Source organism: Xiphias gladius, chromosome 22 (genome assembly GCF_016859285.1).
Source record: "Xiphias gladius isolate SHS-SW01 ecotype Sanya breed wild chromosome 22, ASM1685928v1, whole genome shotgun sequence".
NCBI classification, from domain to species: Eukaryota; Metazoa; Chordata; class Actinopteri; order Istiophoriformes; family Xiphiidae; genus Xiphias; species Xiphias gladius.
Window position 1 is genome coordinate 16,270,884 of NC_053421.1, and position 13,673 is coordinate 16,284,556.

Sequence of the window (13,673 nt, forward strand, 5' to 3'; positions counted from 1 at the left end):
CAGTTTTGAAATCTTAGTAACTTATTCCGCAGAGAACTTGTGTCCCGAGAGTTGTTACAGTATCATGATTGAGCACTTTAAGGGCACACAGGAAGAAAAACAGTCAACTGAAACATGACTGGTTTCATTAAACTCAGAGGAGAAAGGCCAAGAGTTTGTTGCAGTTCCTCACTCAGTGCAGTGCTGCAGTAATACAGAAAAAGGAGAGAGCTGCTTGTTTGTGCACTTTGAGTTGTCTGTCTAATTAATTTAATTAGTAATCTATCATTAGTGAGGCCAGGTCGCCACTTTCTTTTGTCCTGGTGGGTCTTCTTCTCTGCTTTGCTGATGCCTGTCCCTTGAGCAGGCATCAGCAAAGCAGAGATGCCTACCACAGGAATGCGGTTTCTACCATTGCTCTTCACTTACTCTTACAAAGTGGGACTTACAATAATTCTTACAGGGGTACTGTAGGCAACAATATAAGCCATACTTCCAAGCTTTTGATTTCAATTATTAATAATTACACAATTATACCAGATTCTATCTCAAAGAAGGAATTAAATGAAACTGAGTGTTAATTAAACAAGATGTTGATAGAAAAGCAAGTTGTGAACATGAAACAGTGAGTTCATATTCAAAATGTGATAATATAGATGATTATCTTACCAGTGGTGTTAACTCAACTGCAAAGTTCTGGGTGATGAGGAAAACACCCATTTCCATTTACAAAATTCACATTGAACTATTTAGTATCTTGTAGTTGTGTTTTAAGACAATTCAGGGTACATTTTTTATTTCATACTTGTTTATGGTTGTGGAAACTAATCCAATACAAAGTCATTTACGGATCTCAAAAAAAAAAAAAAATGTAGATCAACTGTTTTGCAAATAGTAGCATCTCTCCACATGCTTATTTGTAGGCAATCACCAACAACAGGGGTCATTGCATTTGCTAGGAGGAAAGCAAACCAATTATGAGGAAGTTTGTGCTCAGCAAACCATGAAAATGCCATATCACATCATGCAAACAGAAGGAACAGATGTTATATTACCCTAAATGAACCACTTCTTTACAGAGCATGGATGAGTGTAACTTCACTGCGTTGGTCTCTACAACACAAAACATGTTTTTAACAAGTCTGTGAAGGTAAAAAAAATATTTTTTTTCCAGTAAAGAATACAGAGAATTAATCTCTTCTCTGCAAAACCTTATGTTTCAACATGTCAAGTTAACATACAGACACTATCTTACAAAGTATGTTGTCTTATTCACACCCACTGAAACACAGGTGAACACACAAACATGCAGAAAAAGGCACATTCAGACGGGTGACAAATTAAAGGAGAAACCTGAATAAATGGGTGGAGAAGCGTAAAGAATGCAGGTCCTTCCCCGCACGTGTACTGCATGATACAATTAAGCAGTTAACATCCAATCATGCTCTGTGAAAATGCTGAGCAGGCCCAGTTGATTCTGATTTTGTATCAAGATGGCAAGAGGAAAAGATCTAAGTGAATTTGAAAGAGGGTTGATTGTTGAGGTACGGTTGGCAGGAGCTTCATTCACAGATAGCTCAGCTGGCTGGTGTTTCAATAGGAACAGAGAATGAAGTGACATCTGTATTTAGATCTATGGGAAAGACGTCAGTAAATAGGGTTGGAAATGTGGTTGACCGCTCATTTGATGACCGTGTGCTCTTGCATTAGTGCAGTGTGCAAGGAAAACAGAAGAGCAACTCTTCCTCAGGTGGCTGAGAATGTCAACGCAGGACGTGATCAGACTGTGTCATCAAGTGCAGTCCATCGACGGTTACACAGAGAGGGATATTATAGCAGGGTTGCAGTGGATAAACCCCTCATTACAAAGATGAATTCACAATTGAGAGTTCAGTTGTGCAAAAACCATAGGCACTGGACTACAGAGATGTGGAAAAAAGTGATATGATCAGATAAGTCATCCTTCACCACATTCTCCACAAGTGGGCAAGTGCCTGTGTGGTGTACACCAAGAGAATGGTACAGGCCTGAATGCTTGACCTCTACAGTGAGGGGATACGGTGGCTCTGTTATGCTATGGGGGCATTGTCCTGGCATGGTTTGGGTCAACTTGTCCCCTTAGAGGGAAGAGTCACTGCAAATCAATACAAAGTTGTTCTGAAACATCACCTTTATGTTACGATTAAACATTTCTATCCTAATGGCCGTGGTCTCTTCCAGGATGACAATTACCTTCATCCATAGGGCAAGAGGGTTCACCAAATGGTTTCATTAGTATAAAAATGATTTCAACCCAATCTCCCATAGGTGTTCAACAACCCAATTGAACACCTATGGGAGATTTTGGACCGACGTGTTAGACGGCGCTCTCCACCAGAGGACCGAGACTTGTAGAATTAATGTCAAGGCGCATTGAAGCTGTTCTGGCAGCTCATGGTGGCCCAACACCTTACTAAGACACTTTATGTTGGTTTTTTCTTTAATTTGTCACCCATTTGTCCATGTATATATATATGAACACATACAAATAAATACATACATAAATAGACTAAAACTGGTATTTTCTAAACCTAATTCTTCAGTTATTGCTGTTTCCCATGGAACACTGTAGTATCTAGAGCATCTAAATGCCAGGCTCTGCTTGGAGTACATGTTTGTTGTTTATTCATTTATTTATTTATTTTTGTCTTGTTGTCTATTGTTGTAGTGCTGAGTTATTTACCTCCAACTGCCAAAAGGAAACTACAAGAACTAAAACAGTGCTTATGCAGTAGTGGTTAATTAGTTTTTTTTTTTTCAAACCCTTGACACACTTAATTTTCCATTATCCCTCCAACAGTTAATTCTTATTGTGTTTCAGTAAAAGAATTATTTGTGGTGAAAAGCTTGTTTCTCATTTATTTGGCCTAAAAAGTAAAAGACCCCAGAGCTGCTGTAAGATAGCTAGAAAGTAAATCAATCAGTATAACTATGCAAGAGTTCCCACATTGACTGTTTATGTTAGTCAGGCACCCCTCTTTATGTTTTTTTTTCCTTCTGTCTCCCTCCATTTTCCGCCCTTCGTCTCTTTCCTCTCATTTCCACCCGTCTAATCATATACTTGTATCTCTCTTGTGTGTGTTTGAGGAGGAGGGAGGGGTGGCTATAGTAATAAGACCATTAATCATTGAGAATAATTTGCAGAAAAAATCAGCCTACCTTGTGAATTTGACAGCCACCATACAGGGTCTATATGCTGGAGCATAATATATGGTCAGATAAGAAGCTTTGAGTATAACCCATGAGGTTGCAGTATTGTACATTTATGAGTCTCTACTGGAATTTTCATTCAAATCTGTGCATTTTTGGGTGCTTTTCAATTTCATTGTCCTCTTTTTATTAGGGCAACAATTCACCAAATATATTGTTTCACTGTTCCTAAAGTGGTCAGGTCTTACACATACTGCATATAAATTTGCTTCCAAAACTCAACCTCGGAGCATCACGACTAAGGGCATCATGACTGCCAGTTCCATCCTTATAACACAAACCATATGGCCACAATAGGGCTGATACAGCAATTTGAATAGGAGCCTATAAAATCAAAGCCATTCTTCCATCAAAGTCAACTCTAATCCATCCTGTAGTCTATAAGTGTTGGCCTTCATAGTGTCTTTCACTATATTGGATCCATTGTGTGTGTTATATAGAACCTAAAGGCAGCTTAAGATGTAGAAAAGATATATCCCTGGGTCAGTTCTAAGTTCTCAATCTCATTTATTGTAGCTAGTTAGATTATTTTCTCAACCTTGTTATTTGCCTTTCATTTGTGAGTACTACGGAAGCCCACTATTCAAACATAACAGTGCTGTTCCAGTCTAATTTCCTCAATCTTAGCTCTTGAGTGACAATATTAAGGTCGGTTCTTTTTAGACTAACAAGTGGTGGTTAGATATTAACAGTATAGCACTGTTATATAACACATGAAAGTTAAATCATTAAGGTCATCATCAAGACTATTTTTCCCAGCCTTGATTTACGGTTGAGAGGGACTGCCCTCTGGATGAGAGTTTGTATTGGCAAAGTTGCTATTGATTTACATAATCATGGCAGAGCCTGCCCCCTGCAACCCTCAAAGGCAATCGAGCAGATGCTCCTCAATCTGCAACAAATTTGTTTAACTACGGCAAATGATCTTATTTAAACATTTACACCATGGTGGAGATTTGAAACCTCATGTGTGATACGAGATGAAAAATAACGATTCAGGTAAACTTTCTGTTGCTTTAAATAAGGCGTCAAGTCACAGATTGTTTCGGAGGGCTTTTTTCTGGTCGGTAGCCACATGAGTGTTGTTTTAATGAGCTTGGCTCCCAGACGGAAATGTTTCAAAAAACCCCAATGTAGGGGATTAATAACTTTAGAGAAGGGAATTGTAATAATAAGAATGGAATAATTCTGGAAAAGTGTGTGTGTGTGTGTGTGTGTGTGTGTGTGTGTGTGTGTGTGTGTGTGTGTGTGTGTGTGTGTGTGTGTGTGTGTGTGTGTGTGTGTGTGTGTGTATGTGTGTGTGTGTTGTACCAATTTTGTCTTTAAGAGCCTGCAACTATGTATTTCGTATTCAGTGTTAGTGTTCTGGTGTTTGTGTTTGTTTATGTGTGTGTCAGTTTGTGTCTCTCTGCTACGCACCACACATAATATTGTTGCTGCTATGGAAAGGCCAATGTCACGCATGTATACATGCATACAAACACACACACACACACACACACACACACACACACACACACACACACACACACACACACACACACACACACACACACAGACACACACACAGTGCAGTAATGTTACACATGAAGGGTGTCAGTAATGGGATTCTGGTCAGGCCAGTGTGACCATGCTGTACTAAGCTAAGGTCATTGATACCATATCAGGAGCTGAGAGAGAGAGAATTTGGGGGGAGGAGGGAGCACAACTGGATGGATGAAAGAGAGGGAAACAAAGGAATAGAGTGGCAGGAAAAGGATGGTAAGGAGAGAAGGATGAGGGGAACAGGTGGGACCTGGTTTCCATACATAAAGCATTGCAGCCCCCAGGTGTCATCCAATACACATATTTTCCTTTGTCTTCGCTTTTGTCCTCTCTTTTTCCTCTCTATTTATTATCCTCTCAACTACTCTCCTTTCCTTCCTCTCTTCACCCTCTACTCCCTTTCTTCACACGCTTCCTCTCTCCCCTCCTTTTCAAATACAGCTTCTCTTCTCTTCTCTTCTTTTCTTGTCTCCTCTCCTCTCCTCTCACACCTCCTTAGACGGGGCTATTTTCTGCCTGTCAGGCAGTTTGCAAACAAGCACTGTTTTCTACCCTGGTGAGACTCTCCATAGTGTGTGTGTCTTTGTGTGCACGCATATTGTACAAGTGGCCATTTGATTCATGTTTACATTTGTGTGTATGCCTGTGCATGTTCCGTATGTGTGTGTGAGACAGAAACGCAGCATATTTTATAAATGGCCATTTGCTTCTTGTTCCTGTGTACCTGCATGAGTGTTTGTGTGCATGTGTATATGTATGTGTGTGTTCCCCTGTTGTGACAGTGTTGAAATCCAAGCTGACATCCCCTACTCCCTGCAACAGCATATGCCCCTCAGCAAGACCACTGGGAGACTACAGAGAGAGAGAAAGAGGGAGGGAGATGGAGAAGGAGGGGATGAGAGTGAGAGGGGGAGGGCAAAAATAGAGAACATGAGAGGGAGACAATTGGTAATGGATGGCAAGAGGGAGAAGAGGATGAAAAGAGAGATGTGATAGAAGGAAAGAGAAGAGAGAAACAGTGGGAGAGGAGGGGAGGAGAGAGGAATAGGAAGAGAGCCACAGACTGAGACCAAGACAGAGGGAGAGTAAGCACTCCAACTGCGTTCCTTTTCAGTCCCGGTACCGTTGGCGTGTGTTAAATGTAAAGCTGTTGGCTGACTCACCATGCTACCAGCTCATATTCAGCACTCTCTACTGCTCTTGTCTAACAGAGAAAGAGAGGGAGAGAGAGAGGCTAGCAGCTTAGACTCAACACTGATGGAGGGAGAGAAAACAGAGGGAGAGGCCACCAGCGAGTTACCAAGAAACTGTCTTCTCTTTCCTGCTTCTCCAACACTTTTTAAATCACGTAATCACTGGCCCAAGAACACATTAGTCTTTAAAGGCTCTTTACCAGAGCTTTTCAGGACATGAACAGGTGAACGTTAAAAACCTAATCCTCAAGCTGAAAGGAGAGTACTGAATCATCAGCAGCACTGAAGAAATTATTATCTTTATGCCAACAATTACTAAAAACTAAATGTCAAAATAGTTTGTTTGTTATTGCCGTCCAAACTCACAGATATTGTATTTTATAGTGCTCCTTTTATCGTACAATGTTGTTTGTCAGTTCCCCTTTCAAAACAGTTACAGAAATGTAACTGAGTGTTTTCTGATCCACCATCACTTTTGTTAAGGTTTGGTTAGGTAATGGCATAATAAGTACTTAGTTAGAGTTAGAGAAAGACGTTGGATAGGGTTTTAAAAAACCACACGTGAGGATGCTTAATTTATGTATAGGAACTCCTCTCACTGGTGAAGGCATCGTTGTCATCGCTGTGTTTAAAAACTTACTGTAAGGCCATGAAGTCCAGAAAACAATCGTCATGCAACAGCGTTCTATCAGGTGGGAGTATGGTGAAAAATCAGCCTTAAAATGCTTCTATTCTGCAACCAGCAGTTAGCTCCAGTCACTGTAAATGTACTGTTGCATGTAGCAGCCCCTACTGGCACAGTTCCTGTTTAACTGACATTGTTACATCTACCATTTGTTCAAATCTATGACATTGGGACATTATCTGTAAGTACTCCTCTTAGTATAGCTGTTTTTTGACTGCTGTTTATAATTTGAGAAATCAAATTCTTATTATTTTCAATCAGTTTAGTGCGAACCAAGTTAACTATTATACGAGCTGTTTGAGCCGAAGGAGTTTCTATAACAACATTCTAAGTAGTTAATAGTGAATTTACCCATGGGCTAACTGTGGAAGGGCATTTTACTCTAACTTTCTTTACCTGTGTCTTCCTGGCATGAGGGACAAAAAAGCAGTGCCAAAACATCATTATCAGTTATGTATTAATTACTTACTGATGTGCACGCTTAGTTTAAAAGAAACATGAACAGACTACATAGTCAGTGACTACGACTCTTTGAACTAAAATGAACAAATTAGCAAAGTCATGAGACATTTCCAGCTCTGTTCTTTACATGATCAAAAACTGAAGACCTGCAAGAGGTAAAAGAGTTTTTAAACACATTACTATATCCATCCATCTATGCATTTTTTTTTTTTACACCAACTAATTTCTATTCAGGTTCACAGGGGGCATGTTGGATGGTGGTTCACATTAGAGGAGACAGACTAAAGTCATACCAATACAAAAATCAATTTTATGTAGAGTTTCGTAAATTGGATAGATTGCTATTTTTAGGACCGTGCCTCATCATACCCAAACATTCAGACGAAATGAATAACTTGTAGAGTAATGAGTCTATTTCTCTAAGTGACTCACATGTGACTCAGATGTCTCTTGGGCATGTTTCGAGGATCATAATAAAAGTCTCTGTGAAAGGAGGAGAATAAAAAGGTAGATGTGGGTGGGGATGTGGGGGTTGGGTTGTTAGTCGCTCTGCGTGAAACTCATTTTACAAGAACATATTTTACATCTTTGCTTCATTTCCCACTGGGCACATCCACAAGAAAGATGTACAGTATGCTTTCCTGGTATTTTGAGGCACTTTTGATGAAAGCCCTTAACAGTGTACAGTAGTATGTCGGGAGAAGTGAGGCAGGAGGGAGGATGAGAGTTAGTGATCACTCATATGTATCACCATCTTGAAGAGACATTTTGTAACAGTCCTTCCATCATTTTTATCTGTTATTTGTCTTTGTCTTGACTGAGGATGTGTGCACTTTTTTTTAGCATACAGACTCACAATTAGGCTCAATACAATAGTCTATTCCTACGGCTCAAGCCAAGCATTGCTAAAGGGTACCTAAACATCCTGCCTTCGTTTATGTTGTTCAGAGGAAGTATCAAGATTGCATAATGTGAAATTTATTCCTATACAACAACAGAATGTGTATAGAATAATGTTTTAATGCAATGCAGCCAACAACAGCCGTAATTTCATATCAGCACAGACAGGAATATATAAGTATAAGTGATTGTTTGTTTTTTTTTCATCATGCAAAACCACTTTAACAAACAGCAGTTTAAAGCTGCAGTGAAATGTCTTTGGTGGAGGTGAAGAAATGGAGGGTTGAAGGAGAGAGAGTCTGAGGGTGCTGCTTTACTGTGTACATAACAATATAGTGTGCATATGTGCATGAAGGTGATCCAGTCATATTATAATGTATGCTGTGGCCTTGGATAGGATACATACATATAGTAGACTAGATTAGATTTTAATTGGATTACAAACATCACATGATGTTTTTTTAATTTATCTAGAGCCGAAATAAAATATTACAAAACCATTTGCAAATATGTATAATTAACTTTTACAACAAGCCAATCAGTGCCATGAAAAATAACTAATTAAAGTGTACGGTAAACCGTTATCATGCTTTTAGATATGTGTAGGTTTTTCTTCTTCTCCCACCTCCTCCTCTCCTCCATTTACCTCCTTTTAGTTGTTTCAGCATGTTGAAACACTTTTCACTACGGTACCTGCTGATCAGGAGCTTTGATGACCGTACTGGATGTAAAATGATTCTCCTTGCAGTTTTTTTTTCTCTGACATCAGTGAAATGCCATGAAGGTAGGATAGGCTGTTTTCTGGGGCTGATTGCATTGGCAAGGTAAAGGAATTCATCACACTGTGCATACAGCATGACTGATGATGAAACTGTCCAGACACAGGAAACCATAGTAGTGTGATACTATGAATAGTCTATAGACTTATTCTCATTTATGTTATGGTAAAGATCGAGTTAAAGGGTTCATCCATATTACAAAAAACAAAAAATGTATTTTCTCACTTACCTCCAGCACTATTGTATCTAGCTATGCTGATATTTTTGGTTTTTATTTACCCTGATTTTGAGGTGTTTTTTGCCTCCACCTTGAGAGAGGTACAGGGAATTTTGTTTATGATTCTGATAGCGTTTAAAAATTATTCTTATCAACAGATTTTAAAGGAAAGATTTCTTTGGTAGAAAGTAGTTCCAATGAAAATTGTTAAGATGGTCATGAATTATCCGTAGTAAACAGAATCCATAGATATTCCTCATTCACAAATAGAAGGACCCGTTTACAGGTACATGTTAGTCAGTACGGGTATACATTTTTGGCTAAACACACATGGTCTATGTGGACCCATTTGGAAATGGGCAGATGACAGAATTTATGCCAAGTATAATTTTATCAGGGAGGTTGTCTCTGATAAGAGATATTGCTGTTTTTATATTGACATTCTTTAAATACTGTCACTGTTGGAACTACAAACGTTACACTCCATCTACCTTCATCTTCCAGGCAGAAATCTCAGAGATGGATATTTAAAAATCTCGGCAGACAGTCATCTGCAAGCAAGGTACCACTATACAGCAGGTAAGTTAGAACACGTTTTTTTGGTTTTGATTCGGGTAAACCAACCCTTGTGTGCAACAGTAAACAGCACAGTTGTCTGTTTAAATTAGGATTGTGCGAGTGTGTGTGAACTGAACAGTTTTTGGACACAACATTTCTCCTTCCCTTCTCACTCTGTTTGACAAAGCTGCTCGTGATCTTCAAACCCCCTTCAACAAAGCTCTGTTCTCGAGAGGCCTGATCCCTCCTAACCCCCTGTCTCTCTCTCTCTCTCTCTCTCCTGTCTCTCTCTCTTTCCCCTTCAGCTGTCTGTCTCACTTTCTCATCACTCTTTCTCTCTCTTCCTGTCTCTCTGTCTCTTGCCCTCCTGCTGTCTTTCTCTGCTGCTCTCTCCTTTGCCCTCCCTTCTCTCTTTGTTCCAGGGATCAAACGAGTATCTTTCTCGTCCATGCTCCGTCACCTGGGAGAACACACACACAGACACACGCACACATTCACACTCATCTTGGCCTCTCTCCTTTAGTTTTTAGCAATGCTCATGTTTCTGTTCAGGATTCTAGAGTAGTCATGGTCAAAGAACAAGCTAACCTTTCAACTCACCTATTGCTTTGGATCAAAAAAGAGAGAGGGGGGAAAAAAAGAAAAGCGGAACAATGTCAGACAGGACAGATTAAAAAAGAAACAAGTTTCTCTGAATTGAACTGAAATGACCATGATAAAGATCAGAGCCAACTCAGACCGAAAAAATCAAACTGCAAAAACCATGGCTGAATGTTAAAGCCCATGTGGAACTGCCTTAAGATGCGGTTTCTCCAATAATTTAAGACTGAATTTTAGAAAAAAGAAATCCATAAACATCTCAACAAAGTCAATACATTTTTCTTCAATAATTTAAGGTGGTTATAACAAAACTTACTTTTTTATGTGCCTTTTTGGCAATTTTTAAAGAAGCATCTTTGGCTTCTGCAATGGGCAGTAGGAAGGATATCATTTCTTAGGGACTGGAATGGCTCGCTTAAAAATGAAAGATGTTGTCAAGATCAATCAGATGTTGTCATAAATAACAAGAAGTTTAAGCTACTCCGCCATGAATTGAATATATCACAATAGCACCAACTGGACATATTCCACTTTCATTTGTTTGTAATAAGAATTAGAATTATACTCAGGAAACCAAAATAATTTAGTTAGGTTAAGTTGTTGATCAGGCTTATTGAAAAAGCTTTCTCTGAAAATGAACTTTTACACTTTTAATATGAACGTTTTTCATCTACAGTATGTTTGGAGTAACCTGGCCCACCAAAGCTGACGACAACTGCATTCACCTGTGCGCCATCCCAACTTTCATTCCCTTCATTTCCAACCCTCTTGTTCTGTCCAGTCTCGTTTAGACTGGTCCAGTTCAGTCCAGTCCCATCCAGGTTAGTGTAGTTTAGTTTAATCCCATTCTGTCCGGCTGAGAACTGAACAGGTGGTATGTGACAGCAGGTATGAGCTGACATCAAAGGATCCAGAGAGAGGAAGCGTGATAGAGTGAGCGAGAGAAAAGGGGCAAGACAGATCTGTAGACCAAAAAAAGGGATAAGGGTAAGAAAGAAAAGGAAAATGCTGGGAAGATGGGTGCACAGAAAGGTGAGAAGTGAATCATAACAGACAAAAAATTAGAAACAGAAAAAGAGGAGGAAAATGGAGAGCTGTGTGGCATGGTTTGTGAGGTTGGGGGTGTTAGGTGGGTTGGGTGCTTGTCTCTAGACCAACAGCTTGTGTGCTCAACTCTGGTGAATACCAATTGTTTTGCAGTGATAAAAGTCCACTGCAAAACTCCAAAAACTCTTCATCTCTCCCTCTCCCTCTGTCTTTGTCTACCTCTCATTTTCTGTACAGTTTTGCTGAAAAACAAGTTTACTTTCTGTGTATGTGTTAAAGCAAACTTTTCCCATACTTTTCTTGGACCTCTGCATATAGTCACTCTTTTAAATACCATTATAATTTCCTCTCCAAAGCAATGAATGCATTCTCACTGTCTTTTAATTTAGACCATGTGAATATGCATACTTTCTCTTTCACACACTTGATACGTTTAGATGCACACTAATATTCCACTATTATTCCAAATACGACAATATTTGATACGGGTCGTGTAAACGGAATATTCGGCCTTATTCCAAATTTAGCATTTCCCAATAAAGATATGTGAGACGCGCCCATGTTTTTCGGGTTTTAGGAGTATCCTCGGGACATGTATACAGTGCGTTCGGAATATGGGTCTCAGTTTGGGGTTTTTAAAGCAGTTTGAGACACACGGCCTCTTGCATGCCCAAAAGAAAAGCTCACATTTTTGCATGGAAGGAGAAACACACCTATTTTCAAACTTTATCAAAGACTTACATATCAACATGTTTTTGGGTATGCGCAAATATCACAACGCCGACCTTTTCATTAAAGCGGTTGAAAGAATGAAAGAGGAAGGCATTTTATGTTAGTTGGAGTATCCACGGCTGCATGTAAAAGGGAATATTAGTGTAATATTTATTTTTATTAGCCATATAAACAGCTTAGTAAGAATATTGTCTTTTCAAGAATAAGGGCAAAAACCGGAATATTTTTTGCTTGTAAATGCAGTGAGTATCATCTCTGTAGGCATTGTCAGGTGAGAGCGGACATTGTTTAACGAACCCTGTGGTCGGGAAAGAGAGGGGAGGTGGAGGGAGGGGACAATGGTAGAGAGGAGGGCAGTGGCAGACTGGCCATCAGGCTTACCCGGATAAATCCCGGTGGGCCCCCGCATCGGTCGGCCGATGGACCGTCAAAAAATCCATAAAGTTTTTACCAGCCAGTTGGTCTCTTTACCGGCCCTTTCTGTGTGCCTGTCAGTCCAGGTGCGCATGAGAGCGTGCTGCATATTCGTGTTCCGGGACTTGGCTCACTGGCCAATCACAACCGTGTTTCAACCTCACCCATCAGACGAGGGACCCCCCCCAAAAAAAACCCAGTCCAACACTGTGAAGAGAAGGGGGGGAGCTGAGGTAGAGGACAGCAAGGGAGGGGGGAGGAGAAAGTGTGGGATATGGAGGATGTGGGGAGAAGAGGAGAGGAAGAGGGGGGAGGCTGCAAGAGTGGATGTGGAGAAGAGAGCAGAGAAAGGTGGGGGAAAAAAGGAAGAATGGAAATCTCACAGGGAGGAGAAGCAGGAGAAGCAGGGGGACTAGTGGAGAGGAGAGAGGAAGGGAGGACAAGAGCGTGGAGGACATCCAGTCACAGGAGGGAGGTGGAAGAGTGGGAGAAAGTCATGAGGGAAGGAATGGGAAGAGTGTAGAGGAGAAACATAGGGGAAATGTATGTGATACATAGCCTGAAGACAGGAGAGAACGCAATTAAATAAAGATAGGAGGAATGGAAGGAGGAGACAGAGAGGAGAAAGGAAGCAGAATAGACGAAAGAGAAAGAGGATGTGACATGTTACCCATTGAAACCTTCAAACAAGGTGAGAAAAAGGTGTTAGGAGGTGATGGGTAAAGGATGATCCCTCCTTCCTCTTACCTCTCCTTCCTCTCGCTTCTCTCCTCTGCATTTCTTCCTCAGAGCCTCTCTCTCCTACTCTCTTAATGTGAAATGTTAGACTACTGGAAGGGAAAATCTCCAAAGTCAGCTCTTATCGTGGCTTTTGCTGTTCTCTCTCTCTCTTTTCACACTATGTCATGTTATTCATGCTCACAAAATGTTGCAGAACTTAGTTGTCCTAATTAAACACATTTTTTCCTCAGTAGTTGCTGATTCTATTCAAACTATCCACTTTAAAACTGGAGCCATGATCAAAGTCGCTCTTTTTTTGCTGCGCTGTAGATCTGGGCTCAGTGGAGATTTGTGGAACATTTGCATTTTTTTCTTTCTTTTCACATTTTGATCCAGGAAGGTTCTGACATCCAATTGTCTGAGAGAAAGAAATTTTCCATTACTGTAGATCCAGTTATGTACAGTACTGTTTTGCAGTGTGGCTTTCAAGATCCATTGCAAAAGCTGCTATAGTTTTGCTGCAGGATTGATTTAAGAGGAGTGTGGGTGACCAGAGAATCTACGTTTCTAAATCCTCTTTGTTCTCTTGCTTC